The 23,559-nt window shown below is 48.2% G+C and overlaps 1 protein-coding gene across 3 annotated transcripts in view; it reads right to left on the reverse strand.

Moving 5' to 3' along the window:
- The window catches only part of Jupiter (microtubule-associated protein Jupiter), a 72,710-nt gene that overhangs the window by 22,271 nt on the left and 26,880 nt on the right, over window positions 1-23,559 (reverse strand). The window lies entirely within an intron of this gene.

The following is a 23,559-nucleotide window of genomic DNA, read 5'->3' on the forward strand; positions in this document are numbered from 1 at the left end:
GGGGAGCGTAATTCTGGGCGAAACGGGTAACCGCACAATGCGAAGCGGGGCCTGGTGTTGCCCACAATACGACGCGAGAAGGAGAGAGATGAAAGGAAGAAAGACTGAAAGAAAACAAAATGGAATGAGAAATAAAACGAGAAAGTAAAGAAAAAAAAGCGCGGGTCGTTTTTCCTTCCCAGACGCAACGCCGGGCACCGTTGGTCCGTGGCCACGTCGCGTTCCGAGGCCGATCGGACACGGGGGAGCTCCTTCCAACTTCGCTCGAGAAGTCATCCGGCTCCAGACAGAATAAAAGGAACGCAGCGCCAAGACGGAGCCAGCCGCTTCATCATCCCCTCTCACCCGCTCCTTTTGTGCCGCGCGGCTGTTGCGTGGTGGTTGCCCGCCTGATTACTTGCCCGAGCGCCACAGAATGCCGGCGGGCGAAAAGAGCTCCAAACGAAGAATAAAGAAGAGCGTCGGTATGAAGACGAGACGTTGCGAAGGACCAGATGGGGCCATGGCCTGGCGCGTTCGAGGAAAAGGAATAGACCGCGAAACTCCGAAGTGTTGCGTTTCTTCACGCCACCGCTGCCAGCAGTGCCCAGCGACGAGGGGAGCCTCGGACGAAATCCAAGATCCCGCCAATGGCGCTCTCCCACCGTGTAATATAGCCGATCTTACGCAAGGCGCATAGACGGCGCCACCTTGGGTCGTTAAGCGAATGTTTCATATTTTTTTTTAATGTTGAGGCGGGAATGGAAAAAAGTCATGAAACGTCGAATGCACCAACCCAGCCGTTTTCGTGCGTCTACGTCTACCATAGCCCCAATGCTCGTTCAGTTGCTAATACAACACCGCAAAGGCAGCCAAATTAGGCGGCGCCATGGACCACCCGTAGAATATTCTATGGACGGTACCACTCTTGCATATAGTCGTCTTCGATTGGTGGCTTTCCAACTCACTTTCGATCGGTCTTCATTTGATATTATCGTTTCAGTCGTATATATACGAAGGTTGTGCTGAGCCGGTGCGCATCCGTATGCGCACGGTGGCGTTTCGGGCCCATCTTGCATTACGTTTTAACACTATATCAGTCCCGTTTTTAATCTACCATTCGTGAACGTCCCTAGACGAAACACTCGCAGTTTCAGCGTGACGTGTGTGTAAACAGATCAGAAGGGACAGATACGGAGATGAAGTTGTAAGGTGGGCTTTTTGATACGGCGTGTCTAATATCGTACTGCAAATAAACGGGACGCAAGAAAGGCACACAAACACACGATGCTTTACAACCATTTGTACAGTAAATTGTTCACAGGGGGCGCTTCAAACAATCTGCACCAGACAATGCGTGACATGAAAAACTGTCACGCAATCTCTTGAACTGAAATAAATCGATAAAGAACTCGAGTACTACAAAGAACTGGATCGGTTTTCAAGTTTAGGACAGACACATTGTAGCTGAAGTTATCGGATAGCTAACTACATGTTTTACACGTATCGCCAAAGTAAGATAATTACAGGCACTCGCGTTGACTTTCCCAGGTATAGATGATTTGGAACTTTTTTATCCGAATCCAATTCTAGATTCACTTGATGCGTGACATGAAAAACTGTCACGCAATCTCTTGAACTGAAATAAATCGATAAAGAACTCGAGTACTACAAAGAACTGGATCGGTTTTCAAGTTTAGGACAGACACATTGTAGCTGAAGTTATCGGATAGCTAACTACATGTTTTACACGTATCGCCAAAGTAAGATAATTACAGGCACTCGCGTTGACTTTCCCAGGTATAGATGATTTGGAACTTTTTTATCCGAATCCAATTCTAGATTCACTTGACATAACATTTATTGTCTGGATACCAGCTCACCGGTGCCTCGAGTATACGACTCGTTTTCGTGTTTCTCACAAGTGACGAAGTTTTCTACATACAAAAATTCGTAGTGATAAAATTCCTTAACGAACCAGTGTCGCGTGATTTATTATCAGACACTTCTGAGGACCTATTTGCGGTAAATTCAAGAGAATGATCTATGACTGACCGAATACTCCGGTATTTGAATTTGCAAATCCGTACATAACCCTATTAATACCAATTGCGCTCGAGCTAATTAAGAAATGGCACTACGAACGTATGCTTGCGTATATACCCATTTAACATGACCAGCAGGAAGTGCAGAATTTAATTACCCTCAATCTAGACGATTCGGGCAGTTACCCACAATATAGCCGTGGTGGTTACACGAAGACAATTTCGTTTATTATTACGCAAGATACTACCTAAAAATCCGGCCGGAACTATCGCTGTGCGCAAATCTAACGCACCATTTTATAAAAAAAAAAAAACATTTAGATGGAAGGGCCTCGTTCATAGCAGTAACTTATCAAAGAAGCTGGTACACGTCAGTAGAGAAGGTTCGACCTTCACATTTCCACCGGTTCACTGCACTGCACTCCGCAAAGCTAGAATACTAAACAAGGCTTGACACACAGAGAAGATCGATCAGCTTTCTCAAACGCCACTTGACTACTTTTCATCCGTTCAGTAAAATACTGAACACCCCTCACTACAGCTCATTAATCACAAATTCTCGCACAATAGTCCACTCAGTTTGTTGTGGTGTAAGCACGGACGCTGCATATACGCGAGCCAGACGCGAAAAACTCATTTCAAGTTGTCTCCGAAAGTAATTATGCCGAACTAAACGAAAGCTACAAGGCAGCCGCGCCTTGAACGAATGCTGGAGCCTGTATGTATGGCTACGCATAATTATAAGCTCAGGCGGCTATTTTTACTCCGAGCACATTTGACTGCCCTGTACCATGTTCGCAGTTAAATTGTTATCGGACAAGTAGATGCCGAAGCACGAATATCTCCAAGACGACATACTATGGGAAGGGAGGAATCATAACGAGTTTTACAGCCAAAGTAGGAAAGCAAATTTGTTGCGATAAAGTAGAGGAAAAAAAATATCTCTGTCACATAAAGCATGATGATGATGATATGTGGGGTTTAACGTCCGAAAACCACTATATGATTATGAGAGACGCCGTAGTGGAGGGCTCCGGAAATTTAGACCACCTGGGGTTCTTTAACGTGCACCCAAATCTGAGCACACGGGCCTACAACATTTCCGCCTCCATCGGAAATGCAGCCGCCGCAGCCGGGATTCGAACCCGCGCCCTGCGGGTCAGCAGCCGAGTACCTTAGCCACTAGACCACCGCGGCGAGGCTCTGTCACATAAAGCAGGAGTCTATCGTGCAAAGGTGTAATCGAGTCGTATAATATACATCAGAATGTTAATTACTTTCAAGGAGTATGTGGCTTGCGTGAAGTTATTCCGTATTTACTAGCACAATGTCATGACGTCTGTGGGCCTTTAATAACGTCTCAAAAGCTCAAGATCACGTGATATCAACAGAAACGCTACGTAGACGTCATAGAACCGCCGTACAATTTGAATGAGAGACGGGTTTTGTCTCGTATTGCTTTGTATCTCTACATAGCCAGTGCTAATGGTTGGCCCGTGTCACTGGGGGTACCAGTATTATACGTCGTGCAGCTTCTTGGTTCTCACGAATTTAACGAGGAAATGTTTTATGCCCGGGTCGACCACGACTTTAGTGACGTATTTCCGTCACGGAAATTACGTCGAAAATGCACAAAATCAGATGGCGAAGAAGTTCCTTCAACGAGAGCCAAACCCACGACGTCTCGAACCGCGACAACAGATGTCGGGCACGCTAGCAACTGCGCCACGGTCACACACACTAGAAGTACCACTACTGCCAGAGCCAAGGCCGACACCATGTACCGTCATACCAGTGACGTCACACGTGACGAGTCTGATCAGGTCAAGATACCTCGAGTTGTTGAGGTGCACTCTCTCCAAATCTATTGTCTGGCAAGCTGTCGTCTATATATAGAGCTGGCTATCCATTCTTATAACAACGTAACCAAATAATGTCTACTATGACGTCATTGCCTTCCATAAATAAATATTACATTCTAAAACAGTCCCTTTTGCAGATTGAAGACAAATTTCCCAAGGGAAAAAGTCCGCATTAGCGGCCTAACTTTATCATCAGCTACATCAAAGCGCATACGTGTAGCCAATACCCGAAGTAAGCCCGAGGCAACGACGATGAAATCGGTAATGGCGAATGATTGTTACGGCTCTGCGAAATTTCTACCATGATTGAGAGCGTGTTCGCGTTACCGATAGGCCTGTGGCGGCCGGCAGAGTTGCACTATATAGGCCAGTTGCACACACCGAGCAGGTGATGCATCATTTTCTAGCCATTCATACGTCCAGTATAACACATCTTTATTTGGTCGCCGCTGCGCACGTTCCAAGCATTTTTAGAAGACCTTTCTTCGGATAAAGCGCCGTCCTTCACCCGTTGCGATCCACCCTTGCAGAAGTTCGATAGATTTTCGTCTCACGGATGAAGTAGATTGGTTGCTGCTACCGCGATACGACTGGCAGCTTAAAATATGGCTTAGGTCGCTATGTATCATTTCGTATAATAGGCACGGCATGGCTTTTTTCATGAAGAAAGCACCGCAACTGTTAGCAGATGCGTAAGTATACAAGGAGCTCTCAAATTGCACTGAACCTTGGTAGTGCACACAAATGAACTATGAAGTGACAAAAACAACCGACATGATAATACGTACACAGGCGACGGGGATACTAAACTATATAGTGCACTTCCACTTAAATTTTGCAGCCCACGGGAAAAATTTAGTGATGGGAAAAACATTTTTGTTTCAAGAATCCCCAAACGGTCCCTCATTTATTACAGTTTGCCATCGTATGAGATACCGGAACGCCGTCATTATTGCAGTGATACACCTATGTTACTGTAGACGTAGCTGTTTGTCTTGACCCTTTCGGTCCTGGCGGTGTCAATTGAAACCACCGCACAACATTTCCCCTTGTATCTCGGAAACGTAACCAATACTACTCATTCTTGGGAGCATGGTTCTTCAATGATCCCCACTGCAATTGACACCAATATTGCGGCACGTTTGTGAAGGTAGCAGCCACAAAGAAGAAGAATCTCGACCGAGGTTTTTGTGAAACTGAGACGTGCAAGTTGAGGCGGGTAAGCGCCATTTTCATGACGACGTACCAAGGCTGTTTTAGTGAGCATTAGGCTGAAAAGTAAGACGTCGGTTTTCATTTTGTGTACACTATTGATTGGCAGGAAAAAAGAAGCTATTTTTTTATTTTCTGATCACTGGGCCCTATTCACCTAATTTCATGCCACGTTAATCCAAAAGTGCTTGTAACAGTGGCTAAATTTTTTGTTCGTGGTTTTCTGAAGTCCTAACTACGAGAAAAACGCGCACAAAAAGTGTATCAAACCAAAATAAAGAATCCAGGGTTGAAAGGGTTAAGGTAACATTGACCTATATAAATACTGTCTTCATATCCGCTTGTTTTCCTTCTATTCCTTATAGCCACTTACGTTCATCTTTCCAGTCTGCATAGTAGCCGGTATAAGAGTCTTCGAGTTACGTGGGCTCACACTGCGGCTTCAAGCACGCGTCGTGAACAAAGCTATCAAATTCAACGCGCGCGATGTCCTCGGCGATGACCGACGCGCGACCGGCTCGGCCGGCCAGTGGCACGACACGCTCGGCAGCATTTGTCCGCGTTGCAAGCCGACCGACCGGTGCCGGGTCAAGTGCGCCAGTCGCCCGAGAACGTGTTTTCGCCGCAGCCGGCTTCGTCGGCATGGGGGCGGCGTGCGCTAACGGTGTGGTATACGTGTCCCGAATAGCGATGCCCTCTTTGTTACCACCTCGCGGCAATTTGAAGGCGCCGATCGGATAAGCGAACATGCACGGCCTGTCGGGAAAGCCTGCCATGTACGCCGGAATGCGGCGACACGCGCGGAAGCGCCGAATAAAAGAGATAAGAGGAAAGAGTAGCCAGTATCGATTCGCAAGATAAACGGCGCAAGCGGGACTCCCTCGGGTGCGAGTAAGTATACTGTTGTTTTCGCTGGCGCTCTCGTACTTTGTTTCACGCTTTCCGCGGCGAAGTGTTGCGGCTTGATCACGTGACAGGGGTATAGAAAACTCGCTTTTCGCAACGACAACGTCCGAGTGGAACACGTGGCGGCAACTGGGAACCGCTGCTGAAACATGACGAGCCACTCGTACAGTGCAGCAAAAGCTACCGTCAACGCTACAAGCATGACCCTGTACAGCTGATATTTATTTATTTCAAGGTACCTTACAGGCCCCAGGGGTGGGGGCATTGAGTAAGGCGGGGCGATACACTAGATACATGTACATATACATATAGATTTGGCATAATACACGAGGAAAGATACGGTTGGAATATATTAAACAGAAAGCATTATAGATAAGTATATACACGTAAAGATGACGCACGCATGCCAACAGTAAGCGAAAATGTGCGTTTATTGAGAACAACAAGGGAGCGGTTACAAGTTACAGCTGCAACAATCTTAAAACGAGTTTGTTTTACAAAATAGAAACTAATACTATGGGCGATGAAGATAAAAAAAAAACGATAGCTACACTTAACATAGCTATTTCCCCTAGTCTAAGGTAGCAAACCGGGTGTGTCTGGTTAACCTCCCTGCCTTCTTTGTCGACTTCCTATTCAACGTTCCGCGCTTGCATTATTCGAGAACCAGTAGTTATCGGCCAAATTTAAACATAACTATAAGCCTAGTGCAGCGGAGATGTTAAAACGGTACACGACACAATACACCAGATATTCGGCTCATTTTCTTTTTCCCGGAACCAAATAACCCGTTGACAAAGTGAATACGAGAGACGCCTTAACGAAGGGCCAGAAAATTTTCGCCACCTCGGCTCTTCGACGTATACCGAAGTAGACTGGCATATAGCCGTTCGCGTGCACGAAAACGTGGCTGCAGCAGCCGGGATTTCACCGACAGCAGCATTCGCCCAGAAACTCGACGCTCTGCCCGGACGTTTCGGAGCAACGTATATAAACGTTCAGCCGAAACATTCAATTCAATTCAATTTTTTATTTTCCCGTTTATACATACTGGATGGTTGCGTTGGGTTAAAAGCTACATAAGTAGCTTGACAAGACCCAACGACCAGACTACACAGGGCAGTAACAACAAGCAGTCCGGTGCAGTGACGAGAAAACCAACAAGTAAAACAGAATGCCATATCGTATGTACATATACAGCGATTTACATCTGACACGAACCTCGAAGATTTTTCACACACGCTTCCTCCTATAGCGTCGTGCGTGTGTATAGTCAGTCGTGTACAAATGAGTTCTCTCCCACCGCCCAGCATGGAAGGAAACTAGCATTCACACGGTCCATTCAGGTTCCCAAAGGGCCGAACGTGCAAGCTCGCCACGGGTGGTGGTGTGGCGGACGCTCGACGATGTCCCTCTCAACGCATCGGGGCGGTCACTTCCTTTTTCCTGCGCTCCATCTAGCGGTGCGATCGTGCGTGTGCGCGCCTCGAGGAATGACGAAAGTATGCCGCTTGTCTTTCCTTTTCGTACCTAATGAGGTCGCACGCCGCTGCTCGATATAGGGAACGGGAAGTTGTTACCGCCTGTCACCACAGCACTTGAGGGAGGGGTCAAGTTATCTAGCGTGCCAGAGGCTCATTATTACGTCCACATCGCATCCCCCTCGACACAGGCATCTGATTACTCCGCATGTCACCCCAACCCCATCCTCTTCTTACTCAACACACACATAAATAAGGCCTGACGGCAGCGGATTATAGCCCGCTGACATCTCATTGTCCCAGCACGGCAAGTATAACGTACGTGAAGCGGCGACTGAGCCTAAGTGATACGACAGTGAAGAGTAATTGCCCTCACGCCGTCTTCTATGAACGGAAACCATCACGCGGCTGTCGTTGCGAGGAGCAGCGCCCTAGTTTATTTTTAATGTGGAGCAGTTTAAGGGACCGTGCTTGTCGTACGTCTCATGTCTCGCGTTGTTAGGCAGTCTGGCAACTTAAACAATTTAAGCTTGTCGGTGATGCTTTATGTCGCTACATTTACCACATCGATGGCAACAAGTGGGTACCCGTCATCCCACGTTCTCTGCAACGTGAAGTTCTGGAAGCCTTTCATGATGATCCAACCGCCGCTCATCTAGGCTATCACAAGACTTACGACAAAATACGAAGTCTGGAGTCAACGCAGGTCACACCTTTGATACACACATAAGCAGTGCAGGCCGCATGTTTGAAAGAGCGCGCGCTTAGATATATTTTATTTGTTGACTGGCCTGAACAAGGGTGCGTACGCCCGCACCAGCACGAAGCTATAGGCCGGCCACCGTCAGTGGCTGCATTATATAATGAAGGCCATTTCAGTGTGTCCCAGATATGGGACTTTCGACTAATAACGCGAAGCAGGTTACACGTATTATGCGTGCTTTGAGATGAGAACGGCTCTCGCACGTACACATCGCTCAACGCATACTTAGCATTCCCGTATAAAGTGCGTGGGTCGTTCGATAAAGACGGCGAAACAGGTCGCGTGAGCCATCTACATTCCGACAAAAGCCCGTCTAATGTGCGTTACGACCGTGAAGCTTTGGATATGCATGCAGCGAGCCTTCGGTAATCGGGTCTCCATTATTTGGCTCGTGACGACCAACGCCCGGCTGGGAGGCACATTCGATGCGGCGTCGTTCCTGTCCAGGTGTGCGGCGCCGTCACCGAGGCGCCGCTGCGATCGTCAACCTGAACACAAATACATTCTTGGGGGCAAAAGGAGCCGCAAATATGGGAGGGCTGCCGTATTACTGCTGCTATTATAGTTCGCGACACGCTATATAAATGCCACGCGGATTACGGAAGTCCGTGCCTGTCGGCCTCCGCGAGGGAGCACTTATCCGCGCGTGTGTACACACGTGTTTCACGTACGCGCGCAACAGTTACTGCACGAAGTTATCTCTGGCACTCGGCCACGATAGGCGTCGAGAAGGCAATGGCCTCCGGGGCTGGCAGCATGCTTCAAAAGGAGGCACGCACGCAACCGGCCGACCAGCCCGCGAGACGCCAATAGCGAGGAACCGATCCGAACATGGAGCCGCGTGAGGATCTTATCGGCTGGACGAATTTCGCGCGCGTCGCTGACGGGACGATTATTAGAGGAAGTATTCTTGAGCATAGCACGCGCTCACGCCGTCTTGCAGTAATATATATATACGAACTCCCGTCTTCCTTCTTCCAGTCTTCACACACAGGCGCCCGATTGATTTTTTGTTTTACTTTTGTAACACTCACAATCGACGAGCGGCTAAACGTGGCGCCACTTTATGCACTTGGTACTCTGACGCCGGTACATTCCCGACGTTTGCTTATGTTATCCAAACTGTGTTTCACTTGTCGGTCAAACATATTCCTTATTGATGTTGCTGTCTTTTTATTGTTGAAACCTCGTATTCAAATTTAAAGTTTCCTCAGGTATTTTACATGTCTTACATTAGTGTTTGTTTATGTCCTCTACAGTTTGCTTCATTTGTCGGACACGCATATGCTTTATAGATTTCATCTCCTGCGCAAATTTTCGCTCATTTATGTTTTCCTGTATATGTTTTGCATGTAGAAACTTATGCTTAATTTCTTATTGACTCTTTACTTTACACTGAGCACTGTGTTATTTTGGTGGGTTTTGGGTTTACAGGGGGCAGGCGCTTTGTCAGGCTTTTATGCCTTTTCGACGGTCACCTAGGCAAATTGTACCTTTCTTCTTTGTTTTTTTTGCTTTTGCCTGAAATAAACTTCAACTTCATACTCCCCCTCTCTCCCCGGTATTTTATTATTCACAATCAGCCAATAAACGTACATCGTTACACGCTTCATGGTTCCAGTATAAGTACAACGAGACGATTTCGCAATACCCCAGTCAAAAACGAGATGAAGGAATAACCTTCGAGCGCGTATTTTTACGTGGCGCCTATCAGGAACCCTGCATTTGCCTCTCGTTCGCGGTTCAAGGCCGGTTACACGGCTCGGATACGTCTTCGCAATTACTAATGCAAAGGGTAGAGCGCGGCGCTCAAGTGATTACCCTTCTCCGAGGCAATAAACGAACGCGGTCGGCCTGTACTGCGCGACAGGCAAACGCGGATTGTCAAGAGACGTACAGCCATGTGGTTTGCATCGTATATATTTTTAGTACCTCGCGGAATTGCTTCGCAGACTGGAGCGACGGCACGCGTTTCGAGGGGAGAGAGGGGGGTTCGCACTATACATACGAATTCGAGAGTAATGAATCCGCAAGTTTTCTTCACGCGGAAGCAATTACACGTCATGAGATCGCAGTTTCACGTCCTCGGAGATTCACAGAACCCCTGAAGAAGGCCCCGAGGTTAAGGCGTGAGAACGCGTCACGCCTCCAGCAAAGCACGCAAGATTTGTGGAGACTATTCGCGCGACAGGATGCGTGGATTACATTTGAATGCCGGATCTCAACTCGCACGTTTCTTGCGTTCAAACTCTTCCTGTCGGTGAATTAGGTATGAGTGTGGACGGTAAATGGCAAAAAGTGAAACAAACGCAAGTAAAAGGTATGGCGTTTCGTTGGCAGTGCAGTTCACTGTAACTAGACGATTTCAGGGGTGTCATAAATTTAAGCTTCACATACGTCAATGCTGGAGCCGCCCTTAATCCTTCGGCAAACTGTGCCAAAGGACCAGAACACGCCATTAAGTGCCCGCAATGTCCTCACCTCACGTATTCTCGCTTTATGTGCGACTGTGCCGGGAAACAAATCCTACAAGAAAGAAAATGCTTAAAGGTAAAATACATGGTCTTTACGAACGTTTAATTACGAAAAGGCATCGCCATCACAGTTTACTTAAGCGGCATCTTCAAGGACTGCGTTCAATTATTCTGCCACACATACAGTCGCACGATAATCACACACAAGTACCACTTACAGAGTCAATAGGCATGTCAGTGTCGGAGCACTGCCGCTCCATGTGCGTGTGTGTCCTGTCGTGTCCGACCCGTCCTTAGGGCAGTGTTTATGGCTTTTCGGCCCTGTGCAACGCGCAGTTGAAACTCGATACTTCCGAACTCACGCGTTTTCTGCGAGTGAATACCGAAAATTCTGCCGTCGTGCTTCCTGCAGTGGTGTGGCCCCCCGTGGGGTGAAGAAAGCCCCTCTCGACCATGGAGTTAGGCCGGAGCCGCCTGGCAAGGCAGTTAGCTTCGAGGCACGGACTTGGACGGATCGCGAGGCAGCAGAAGAACGACATGTTAACATTTCCTTTTAAAACGGTTTGCGTTAAAATCTTAAAATTGCATTCTTCCATTATTCCCCTGACAAGCGACATGATCAAAACTGCCCTGATTATATTTTTTGCCTGTTCTACGAGCCGCTAAAGAAGAGTTGCAGATGAGTTCTCGTATGCTCGTTTATCCGCAAAGGCCATTTTGTGGACTATATAAAACAGTCCACCTCGGTGAAAGGCAGCAACGGCGAGGAAGGAATCGAAGGAAACTTCAAACACTGCTCCTAGCTTTCGAGAATGCTATTTATAAATCTCAGGTCGGAGCAAAGTGCAGCACTTCGCCGATCTTTTTCTCTTCCCGCTGAATGTCTTCGGGAGCAGCCGTAACTTCGCCCTTCGGAACAGCGCTCTATAACTCGCCGCCCTGCGTTGCCAAGTGCAGATTCGGCGCCCTTTCCTCCCGGTCAGCCAACGCTGTCCGGGGCTTTCTTCCCGAACCCTGAGTGATAAACGATCTCGCCCAAGAAAGACGAAGCTAGATACGGTCGGTCGAGGCTCCAGGGTTATTCATCTCGAAGCAACGCGCTGTAGGCGCACAAAGAAGGCGTTATAGGATCAGACCTTTTCACTAGCTCGTCCATACAAGTTCGGATTACACGGAACGAAAGTTGTCGCAGGCTGAAATGTTCCCCCCCCCCCTTTTTTTTTTACGGCACGCGTTCAAAAACGAGGCGTTTGTGACAGCGCCGCAAACAGAGCACATATATACAGTCGAGATGTTTTTAGCTATCCACAGAACCGGCTCTGCTCTTGAAAAGAATCCGATTATTTACGACTTCCCGTCCAGCCATAATTTAATCGAGCCTCATGCGGTCGTGTCAGTGCGGTATGGGATTCGTCATCCACGATGCAGAAAACGAAGGGACAATGCCAGCTGGTTGTGGCTCAGCCAACGTCAAATACACCGAGTACGCAATGAAACCAAATACAATAATAAACAAACAAAAAACTTTACACACCACTTTTTACGCAGCTTTTTTTAATAAGCCAGTAAAATATGCGACTGGATACGCAGTCACCGCTTGGCTGTTGCAACACGTATATATATATATATATATATATATATATATATATATATATATATATATATATATATATATATATAAGGGAAAGAAGTGTATACCTAGGGGCTCGTTTTTCCGTGTTTTAACACAATATTAATGAGATCTAACAGACAGTAATGCCAAGGAATGTACAGGGGAAGTTATTAGAACCAATGGAATGTAAATAAGAAGAAAGAAAAGTGGATGAAAAAATAACCAGCCGTGAGCAGGAATCGAACCTACGACCTCCGAATAACGCGTTCAATGCTCTAACCACTGAGCTACCACAGCGGCCTTCCCTCCATCTACTTTTTTGGGTTTATATGTGAATTTAGAAGTAGGAGTGACAGTCAGCGCCATCTATAAGCCAAACGAAACACTTTCGTTAACACAGTCACTTGCCAATTTATACGACGTCACAAAAAAGGGCAAAAGAAAGAGGTGGTTAGGCGGCACCCTTTAATGCCATTCTGGAGCACAAATTAAATATGGCGAGCAAGCGCGCATGTGCCGATTGGCTACACGTAATGTGGATTCAATGTTTACGCTGTAACGGCCGTATATGTTTCACACGCCTTTCAACATGAGCTGCACACTTCAACCTCGCTCGATCAACGACGAAACGAGTGCGCCGCGTATATTTAAGTCGAGAAAACGCCCGCTTACAACACACGAGAAGAACACCGTTCGTGCGGGTTCACTTACAATTTATCCGGCTTACAAACTAACAGTTAGGGCTCGATCTAATCAACGCGAGTTACGTCTCTCGATTGGTTAGCTTGTCCAAGGACTAAAATTCACACGAAACCGGAAGGATTGCTAGCTGGCGCTCGATATAACGAAACCGCAAGCAGCACAACCAAGCAGAGGCTGCTCGAGACGCAGTTAGAAACGCCGGCCCAAGGCCTTTTTTCCCATGGAGTATAGATCTGGCACACCTGTTGCGTAGTCTGCGAGGCACACGGGGGGGCGCCGACGCAACACGGTGGCGCATATATAAAGCCGTGTGCCACAGAGAGAACCTTATCTCGCGAGCAACGAAAAAGAAAAAAAATCTCCGGGGAGTCGTTCGGTGCGCCCGACTCGACCATCGAATGGTGCAATTCACAGTGCGTCGATGAATACACTCAGCACGGTGGCGCCCCCATTGTGGGAGCAGCCACGAAGCCCGGAGAGAGATGGGGACAAGCACGTTCACAGACGACGCTGTGTCGTAGTCGTCGCCATACCACGGCGGGGATTTCTTCTCTGGGAAAGCGTTTTGCACCCACAAAAGGCCGCACATGGCACAACCCCGAGCAAGTGCGTGGCGATCATAATGGTTCCGCAATTCAAGTTTTCTCGCAACGCATGTTTACGTTGTTACATATTGAGTTTTTTCTTCTCTCTCTCTCTCTCTCTCGTTTTGCCTCAGTTCTTGTCATACGCAGGGTCTACGCTAAAGCCGCGTAGGCATATTATGTTTAGCCTTGTGGGCGGAGGTATTCCCTTCCCTTCACATTCTTTGTTCTCTCTTTTTTTCTCGAACAGCGCGCTGCACTATACGCAGAGAGCGAAAGTTGGGTAATACCGAACTGCAGTTAGCATGCAACGAAGCGAAGAGGCTATAATGTGGATGTGCGCTTAGGCGTAGGTATTCCGTATGTTCACGGTGGTCTGCAGCGCGGTAGCGCGGAAGCTGAACAAAGGACGAGAAGGGACCCCTTGTTCTGTTTCCGCGATATTACGCTGCAGGTCACTTAGCACCATCTAGACCGATGTGGCAGCGCACCTTTCCCAGACCATGGTAGGGAGAGAAGCCAGACAGATTGCGCATTGAGTGAAATACACGAAATAAAATCTCTCATAGTGGTGATCACATTCGGTAGTTTGTTCAGCCGAGATTGATTTCAGCCGGACACCACGGGCCTAAAATGAAATGCAGCCAATAATTGCGAGTATTTAGAGTTTATAGCTTGTGGAGATGATGAAATTGGGGAACGCTCAGATCGGTGTGAGGTGACAATCAACAAGACAAAAAAAAAAAAAAAGGAAGCCAGGAAAAGAAAGAATTGGTTCGCATGCCTGTTCAGAGCCAAAGGAGTGTGTTCAGATACAGCGACGAAGTGGGGTCGCGATTAGAACCGAAAAGCATTTGCGTTCAGTAATATGCTGCCAACACGAACGAGAAGTTCTGTTGGTCAATAGGAAGCTTCGGCATGACATAATCGCTATACCGTTAGCAGTGGCGTAACTAGGGGGGGGCAAGGGGGTACAAGTGCCCCGGGCGCCACTAGGGAGGGGGCGCCAAGCCGAGTCCTCGGGTTGGCGCCCCCTGGAAAGGTTGTCAATGTTTTTTTCCGTAAAACCGCCTGGAAGGGGGGAGGGGCGAGGTTGTAATGTACGACTGGAAGTGGGGATGGTGGTGAAGGAAAGGGTTGCCGCAATGGCTTTTGCATCGGGAAAAGGATCCTCTATTTTCATTTTGCTGCGCTACCTCCGTGCCTTCCCATGACCCTCGGCTAAGCTTTGTTTTGTGCTCCGCAGCACTGGGTTAGATGAGTTTCAGCGAACCCCACCAGCCTCCCAAACCACTTACTGAAAGCTTCCCTGAAACCAACCACGTACGTAAACAAAATAAAATAAAAAAGTTCGAATGCACCTTTTTTGAGTAAGAACAGAAAACTCCAACGAAATAGCCGATCGTCCAACGACTAATCGTCCACGCAGCGGCGGAAGGAAGGGCGAATATAATCCGTGACCTCGGCACCAAAGGCTAAACAAAGGCGTTTATTCGCAGAGTTCTCTGGAGGAAAGACGGAGAAAGCGTGACACGACGGCGACGTTTGTTGATTCCCTGCATCGCGGGCGCCAGCAAAGCAATAGAAGGGCGGGGGTCAACGTTTCCCACATGCCATCCACCGCCATGGGCAGGTTCATCCTTTGGCCCAAAGAACACGCACCTGCGAAAAAAGCGCAGAGCGTAGTGTACCCGACAGCATGTGCCGACTGCCCCGCTTCGTACGTTGGAGAAACCAAGAACTTCCCTGAAAGAATGCGGCCGCACAAGGATGACCTCCATCAATGGAACAGCGAACGGAGCGAAACGGCAGAACACTCCGACCAGTTTAACCCCCATACCAGACCCGAGGGCGCGGTGTCTAGCTGGTTGCTTTGTTTTGTACTCACCCTGCATTCCTTGGGATGCACAAATAGCGCGAAAGCTTAGGTACGAGAAACTTGGGCCTGGGAAGCGCCCGTGCCGTCAAGATTTTTGCAGTGTGGACTGGAAGAGAACAATGACGGGTAAGGGACTTCCGGAAGTTTGAATAAAAAAAGAAAAATACTATACAAAAACGCGGGCGTAGCTCATCGAAATCAGAACTGGTGGCCCTTGGCCTCCGAAATGGCCCGCCGCGCGCCAGTAGGCAATCGCGGAAGCCTACATTAGCGCTAATAATAATAATAATATAATAATAATAATAATATTATTTAATATTATTATTATTATTATTATTATTAATATTATTAATATTATTATTATTATTATAATTAATATTATTATTATTATTATTATATAATAATAATAATAATAATAATAATAATAATAACAAACATTATCACGGGCATAATGAGGGGCGCGGAAATATATTTGCCCTGGGCGCCGTCCTATCTAGTTACGCCACTGACCGTTAGGGTCTCATGAAGGCCTCGCTGTTTGCGAGTTTACTGTTGGCAAAGCGCACAAAATGCACATGCGATGCAGCCGTGCTACAGATCAAGCCAGTAGCACCAGCAACGCTGGCACAGTGCCGATACGGTAGAGGCCCCACCGGAGAGGCAGCGTTTCGCTAGAGCCCCATGTCTAATCTTTCGAGTCTGGGAGGCCGTGTTGACCAGCTCAGACCCAGTCGTCCAGTTAAGGGTCGTGGAGTGGGCCACACAGGTCGCCGCCAACCTTGGGTTGATGGCCATCTAACACGGAACCATCCTTAGTTGCTTTCTGACGATATAAAGTTTTTTCATCCATCCATTCGAGTTATTTAGCCACGACAACAGGTGCGGTCAGATGCGTAACGCTCATTTTAAGAAGCGCACATTTGCGATAGTTCCTGCTTCGGTTGCTCTTTTTGCGTCCGCTCATTCTCGAGCTCTCCGAGGGTCGTATACCGTACACCATCGCGCACACAAAGCGAACGAGCCGGTGCACACACGGCGCGCATCTGAAGCCGTGCCAAAATGGCGGGGCACGCGTTCTGCACATGCGTGGGCCGCACTGCAAAAGACGCGTAATCGCTTCCTAGTGCGAGTCTGCCGCAGGGCCGTTGTCTTAACGGAGTCACGTTTACTGCCGACAGGACGCGCCAGACACGGGCACGAAAGAGAGAATAAGCGTGTAAGGTCGAGATGCAAAACGCACCGTGCATTTATGGCCGCACTAACAGCACGTTGCGTGCTCTCCATTTAGAGGCGCGACAAGGGCCGATAAAACCATGACCAGCCCATCGGCCAACCGGTTCGAGAGTGCGACAGCTGTAAGTGCGCGCGGGAGAAAAACCGGAAGTTCGCTTATTTTTAGTGTTTTTACTTGTTTCCGCGTTGAAGATCTGCCTTTAAGACCACGTTGACGACAGCGGCTTACACTCCTTGAGTGTAGATAACGGGTAAAACAAGTAGCGGTCATAACGACTTCGAAGGAGTCCCTATAGCCCGCGGCGCGTCTCATTACACGTCGTTATAATGCAGAAAGTAGATGAGAACTGCATAGCTGCTTCGCTTCTCCAGGTCACGCATCCACTACACCATCTGGTGGACAAAACCTTCATTTTTTTAGCTTAAAATAATTGCCCCTGGGGAAACTAATCGGACCGATCTCAGGTATTCGAGGGCTCAAACTTGCAGATTGATTTCCTTTATTGCCACTTGCGCCGCCCGTCAGAGGCGTATCCCTTCTACAGTAACTTTCTTACGTCGGTTCCATCAGTTCATTTAAGTTACAGTGAATGACTATAAGGTCCGCATGAAACCATTGGATCATGTGGACCTTGTCCGCATAGCTAGTTTCGTGCCAGGGCAGAAGTGAAATATTTTTTTTTCAAGGATAGGGCGTCAATTATTCTTAATGAACTTTTGTGCGTGCGTTTTCATGTGTGAAAGCGTATATGTGCAGTAAAATGAAAAACAAATATCGACGTGCATTTAAACCTTCCCTTCACTGGCTGCGTCAGAGGTTCATACGCATAGGCGTGAGCACGGGGAGTTCAGGGGGACGCTTTCAACCCCCCCCCCCCCCAAGAGGGTAAGGGCAGAGTCAGCCCTATATATTGACATAGTAGGGAGGGGGGCGCTCTACGAACATTCGACCCCTCCTTCCCCATGAAGGGAACCCTGAGCACGCCTATGTTCATATAGCACGCATGAACCACACGAGTGTTCATGCTCACGAAATGAGCGTTCATGAAGAAGCCACGGAAGCATTTCAACCCGAACCACGTGCTTCGAATCGATTGGAAAAGATGCACGCTACGCTGGGGTGAGTATGCGCGTGGTTCGATCACGTGTTATTAGCTCACGTTTTGTATGCGCGTCGATTTTAGCTCCCCCTCGTTGCGGTTTGTAATCCTCGAAGCCGGCGTGTAGCCCTGCGCAGCGTGAGACACGGGCTGAAACAACTGCACGCCCCGGTGGAGGTGCAGGGAAACACGCCCGGCGACGCACGTTCATTGCCAGGTGGGGAGTGTTATTTCGCGTGATGAGCCTCCGAGCGTATACGCACATATCCAAGCGATCGTCGCTGGCACGATTCCGCCACGCCTGACACACGCGCTGGCCGCAGTCCACGGTGGCAACCAAGCACGCACGCAATGCGACGGAAAACGTGGCCGAACGCACTCGTGCGGGCTTCACCGATGCCCGGTCGACGACGACGAGTGCAACCGACTGGTGCGCGTAGAACCCTTAAGCTGGAACTGTGCCTTCTCAGCTACTGCTGCAATGCATTTTAGACTACCGACCGCAGCAGCACGAGGGGACGGAATCGTGCCGGCAGTCACTGGCGTCCGTTCTTGCGCGCATCGACAACAGCTGTCGACACTATTCTGTCAAGTGCCCGAGAGAAGACATTGCCACAGAAGTGTGACAAAAGCTCTGCTGAAATTCCTACGCGACACGGACTTGAACAAGCGGCTGTAACGGCAATGTCACACACCGCGAAAGACAAAGACTGGACTATGAGTGTGCGCGCGTGTGCTGCCGAATGTGCTGTATTTATCTCTCTTCCCGCTATGCTCTCTATCCTTTATCTCCCCCATCCCCCTCCCATGTGCAGGGTAGCGAACCGGCTGCCTATAGGCTGGTTAACCTCCCTGTCGTTCTTTTCCTTTCATTTTTCCTTTTAAGCTACCATAACGGGTCACACAAAAAAAGAGATAAAACAAATGCACTTTCTTTTGTCTTGTGGGACAAGAAAACAATAAAACAATTTTTCTGAAATTGAGAACCACCGCACGATTATGTGAGACGCCGTAGTGGAGGGCTCCGGAAATTTCGACCACGTGGGGTTCTTTCACGTGCACACAAATCTGAGCGCACGTGTATACAGCATTTTCGCCTCCATCGAAAATGCAGCCACCACAGCCGGGATTCAATCCCGCGACCTGCGGGTCAGCAGCAGAGTACCTTAGCTAGACCAACGCGGCGGGGCACATTTTGTACTAAAGCGCCCGAGTTCGCCACTCTTGTCACTCATGTATACGCTAGTGTCATATGCATCACCGCGTTCATGTTCAAACTAAAGCAGGTGGGTCGGTGTAGAAGTGTGCATTTATTTCGAATGAGAAGATGCCGCCGGTGCTATAAACAACCACCAGAAGACTCCAACAATGATGCTTCTTGTACACACAAGAACTTGCCACAAATTTTGAAGAGTAATAGAATACGATGTATAAACAAAAATGTAAACGATGCCTACCAGTGCGGCAGAGAGTTACGTTGTACCAGAGTCCTTCAATACTTTGAAGGACTCTGGTTGTACTAAATAGAAGCTGTGTTCGAAAACGCGCGGTGCCTTTAGCCATCATCAGTGCAATTTCCTAAGCATGCCATATGAGCTTTCACGTCGACTACGTCCTCGTCGCGGGCAGCTGTCTCGCATGATGAGCAACAAAGAGAGAGATGAAAGAAAAACGTTTACACGCAGTACGGTTGCTGGTTTCCCGCTCGGTCCAGCATTTCGAGAAGGCTTTTTTGTGTGCTCTATTGAAGGTTCAAACTTCGGACCTCATTCCCTTTCTTCCGTGCTTTGAAAGACGTCCTTCCTCTTCGGCGTATACTTTTTCAGCACCAGGAAACGACAGTCGCTAAGCGTGCTCAGCACATTTCGCGTCTATGCAAGTGCTTGCTTCAAAAAAAAAAAAAAAAAAAACGAGCATGTTCGCTTAAGCGTGCTGAACGCGAAACGCTATAAGCGAATATCCAAGCGATGTCATATACGTTCAGTCGCAGACGACTACGGAAGACGGATCCTATACCATAAATTTCAATTTATTGTGGGATTCGCCCCTAACCTAACAAATCACCATGTTGGGCCAATAAAGGCTAATATACTTTACAAACACAAACAAATCATGGTCATTTGAGCGTCTCATCATTTGCGATAATTTAGTGTCCCTCAAGGTTCTGTGACCGATTGTATATCTCTGAATCGTAGGGCGAAATCGCACTCTTTCACACAATGTTTGACTGTAGAGGTGCACGAACGAGGCGCGGGTGTTTAGGTTTTACAAAGTTTCACGAATAGGCAAAAACTTCTGGCGAGAGCCGAGGCATTTTATACATTGCTGCTGGCTGCGGCATATTTCAAATGAACACCTATTCGCGCATATACTATATAGTTTCCGCCGGTTCACAGCACAGATGCGCTTTGATGTCCTTATTTGCGGCCCCGTTACGAAACCGGACACGCAACATTCAGATTCGGCGCCTGCATAAAAGGGGTTCGTCTTTGCTTTTTGTGTGACATTGACGCGTGAATGGGAACCGCCACGTAAACGACAACACCGGCGGCAGCCTTTCATCTCGGACGTCGCACCCCCTCGTTGAATCACCGGAGCGACGCGCGCGCCACCTATACGCGGGCGGCGTTTTTTTGTCCTTTAGACACGCGGCTGTTCTTTAGAGTAATGTCATTTAGCTAAATTTATGCGCACCTTCAAAACGTGCCCTTACGAAGAAAGTACACGAGGCCACGTTATTGCCGGCGGCTGTTCCGTGTGAGCATTGCGTATATCTAATGAAAGCTTAAAGGAATGAACGCTGTTACGAGTGCGCTGGCATCCGTTGTTCGCCGTTTCCTTATTGATTTGTGTGCCTGTTGGTTTCATGCGTTTATGTGCCGTTGCAAGCATGCAACGGACCAATACAACCATTTCTTAGAGAGGAAAAGTGACAAACCTTAATTTCTCGGGCAAGTGAGCGATATGAAACTAAACAAAAATTGCGACGTTTACAGCGACAAATCGTAGCAGCGTTCAGATTCAGGTAATATACATTGCCAACTCTTGTTGCCAACACAAAGCACGGACACAGAAGTCGAAACACTACAAACGCCAATACCTCGAATTTGTAAGAGGAATTTTTCGTGAACACGTGGTTACATGCAGCACTGATATGTCACGTGTTCAAGTGGGGTAACTATCTGCTTTAATGGCCAATTTAAGCTACCGCAGCAACGAGGAAAATCTAGGTTCGTGTGGTCTGCGATCTTTGTGATGTGCACACATGTAGAAAGTCGGCCGAGTTCACTGGCATGCCTTCTAAGCGTTATGCGGAAGTTTGGCGAAACAGTGTCACGTGTATGCGCTCGACTTCCAGCACAGCCGGCGGCCAGCCTAGCCGTCCACGGCGGCGTGACAACGTTGAAGATGCCGGCGCGACTTGGCGGCGACCCAAGCGGCGGCGTCGCCCGCAACGCGAGCGCTCTGCAGCTCGTCAAACGCTCCGCGTCCCCTTCCTACCTCCGCGTCTTCCAAAATCCGTTATCTGCCCGTCGCGGTCTGTACTCTCTGCGGGCGGTCGTCCTCGCTGCCCGGCTTTCCTATTCGGGACAGCTCCCGGCTCGAGACGGCCGCCGAGACATCCAAGTAGCCGCCGCCGCCGTATTTATAAACAGCACGGGGCATTGCACCCGCTCGCTTAGTGGTGCGGAGGCTATAGCGAGGCGCAACAAAAAAAAAAAAAAAAAAAAAAAATGTCGGCGCGACCCAGTGCGCGGAACGTGAGAGAACGAAAGAAGAAGATGGGCGGCCTCCGCAAATCATCTCGCGCCGAGCAAAAGTGTGAACGTCTGCGGGAATCGTTGCGGTCGGCGGATCAAGATGGCGGCTGCCGGCGTGGCGTGTTCATGTGAGGTTTATCTTCGCGACCGAAGCACTCTCTCTTAGGTGCGCTCTTATACTGAATGTCTCCCGTAGAATGTGCTGATCTGCACTCTTTGCGTAATTGTTCGCCGTTTCCCCGAGAACGCATGCTAAGCCTGTTGTGCTTGGCAGACGATCTGACTTCATTTACATATATTTTATCCAGTGGAATTCGCAAGTGACCTGGCAACTGCCTGCACGAACCTCGCTGCACTGCATCTTTTGATGCTCCCATTTCTGATGTTTCAACCATAAATTCAAACAAGTCTATCAAAAGGCTTAACTAACCTTTAATTTTTTTTTCTTTTCTTAGAAAAAGAAAGATTGCGCATTGCCGCTGACGCTTATTGTATACAGTATCGATTCTCAACCGCAGTCGTCTGGCTGAGTCTCCACAAACGGATTTAATATGGCAACATTTGCAAGTAGCGCCACAGACTAATAGTTGTTATGAAGCTATTCATATCGAGGCAGTTTCTAATAGTTGTTATGAAGCTATTCATATCGAGACAGTTTCAAGCTATCTTACGATTGATTGATTGATACGTGGGGTTTAACGTGCCAAAACCACTATATGATTATGAGAGGCGCCGTAGTAGAGGGCTCCGGAAATTTCGACCACCTGGGGTTCTTTAACGTGCACCCAAATCTGAGCACACGGGCCTACAACATTTCCGCCTCCATCGGAAATTCAGCCGCCGCAGCCGGGAAACGAGTGCCAAAGTTCGAATTAGCTGTAGCCAGGTTCGAACAAAGTAAATATGAGACTGAATACCCGAAAAGTCACGGCTACATATCCAACTCCTCACATCTCGCTATGATGTTAAAGCCGCGGTGCGATCAAAGCGTCAAGTTTTGTTGCGTAGCGTGGCCGGCCTCTCTCGTGACCGTCGCTACAAGAGGCGTCCTTCGCTTGACCGAAGCTCGTGCGAGAAACGTTAGCGCGACCCGGAAAACCTAACGTGTACCAAACGCAGCTGGCACGCGCTGGACCAACATAAAGAATGAAAGAAGGGGGAAAAAATACAGAAGCGGGGCGCTAACGCACTGACGCGACGACCTACTATGGCTGTGCTCGACGACTTTTGATGCCCCTTCACGAGGCATGGTTGCACGCCGACGAAACGGTTGGCAGCGCGAGGAATATTCGAGGAATTTCCGACGGGGCCCTGGCGTATATACCTCAGACTTCTTTGCGATCTTCTTTTCTTGCATCGTTACACTCTCTTATTGATATCGTATGTGTAAGGAAATAATTACGGTCATTTCTTTGAGTTTATTACTTTTCAATCTTCATGCTTTATTATGCTTATGCTTTATTATGCTTATGCTTTATTATGCTTATTATACTTTATGCTTGCTCAAATTTTTGTACATTGTCACTGCAATAAAAGTGTTGCCTATGCTGCCCATTTGTAAGGGGTCGTGGTCCCAGTCAAGCCCATTAGAGGATTTTTGACCACGGCCCTCAGCATCCCGAATGTTGAAATAAATAAAGTTCAAAGACTCGACAATCGTCTCCGAGTCCGCGCACGCGACGGTTATTAGGGAAACGGCGGCAGGCGGTGACGGGAATTTCGGGCAAAACAGTGGCGAGGAGTATCCCCGATTGCTCTCGTATAGTCAGCGGCGTTCACAAAGAAACACAACAAAAGGAGACACGTATTTTGCTATGGCGGCTATTTTCATTATTATAGCTTTTATTTTTATTTATAGAGAAATTAAAATCGTGCTTTGAAATAAAATTGAAACGCGAGCATTAGTTATCAGATCACGTAATTGCATTGTCCTACTCCGGTCAAACGGCATTTGCGACTGTAATAC

This window comes from Rhipicephalus microplus, chromosome 2 (assembly GCF_043290135.1).
Source record: "Rhipicephalus microplus isolate Deutch F79 chromosome 2, USDA_Rmic, whole genome shotgun sequence".
Taxonomy (NCBI): Eukaryota; Metazoa; Arthropoda; class Arachnida; order Ixodida; family Ixodidae; genus Rhipicephalus; species Rhipicephalus microplus.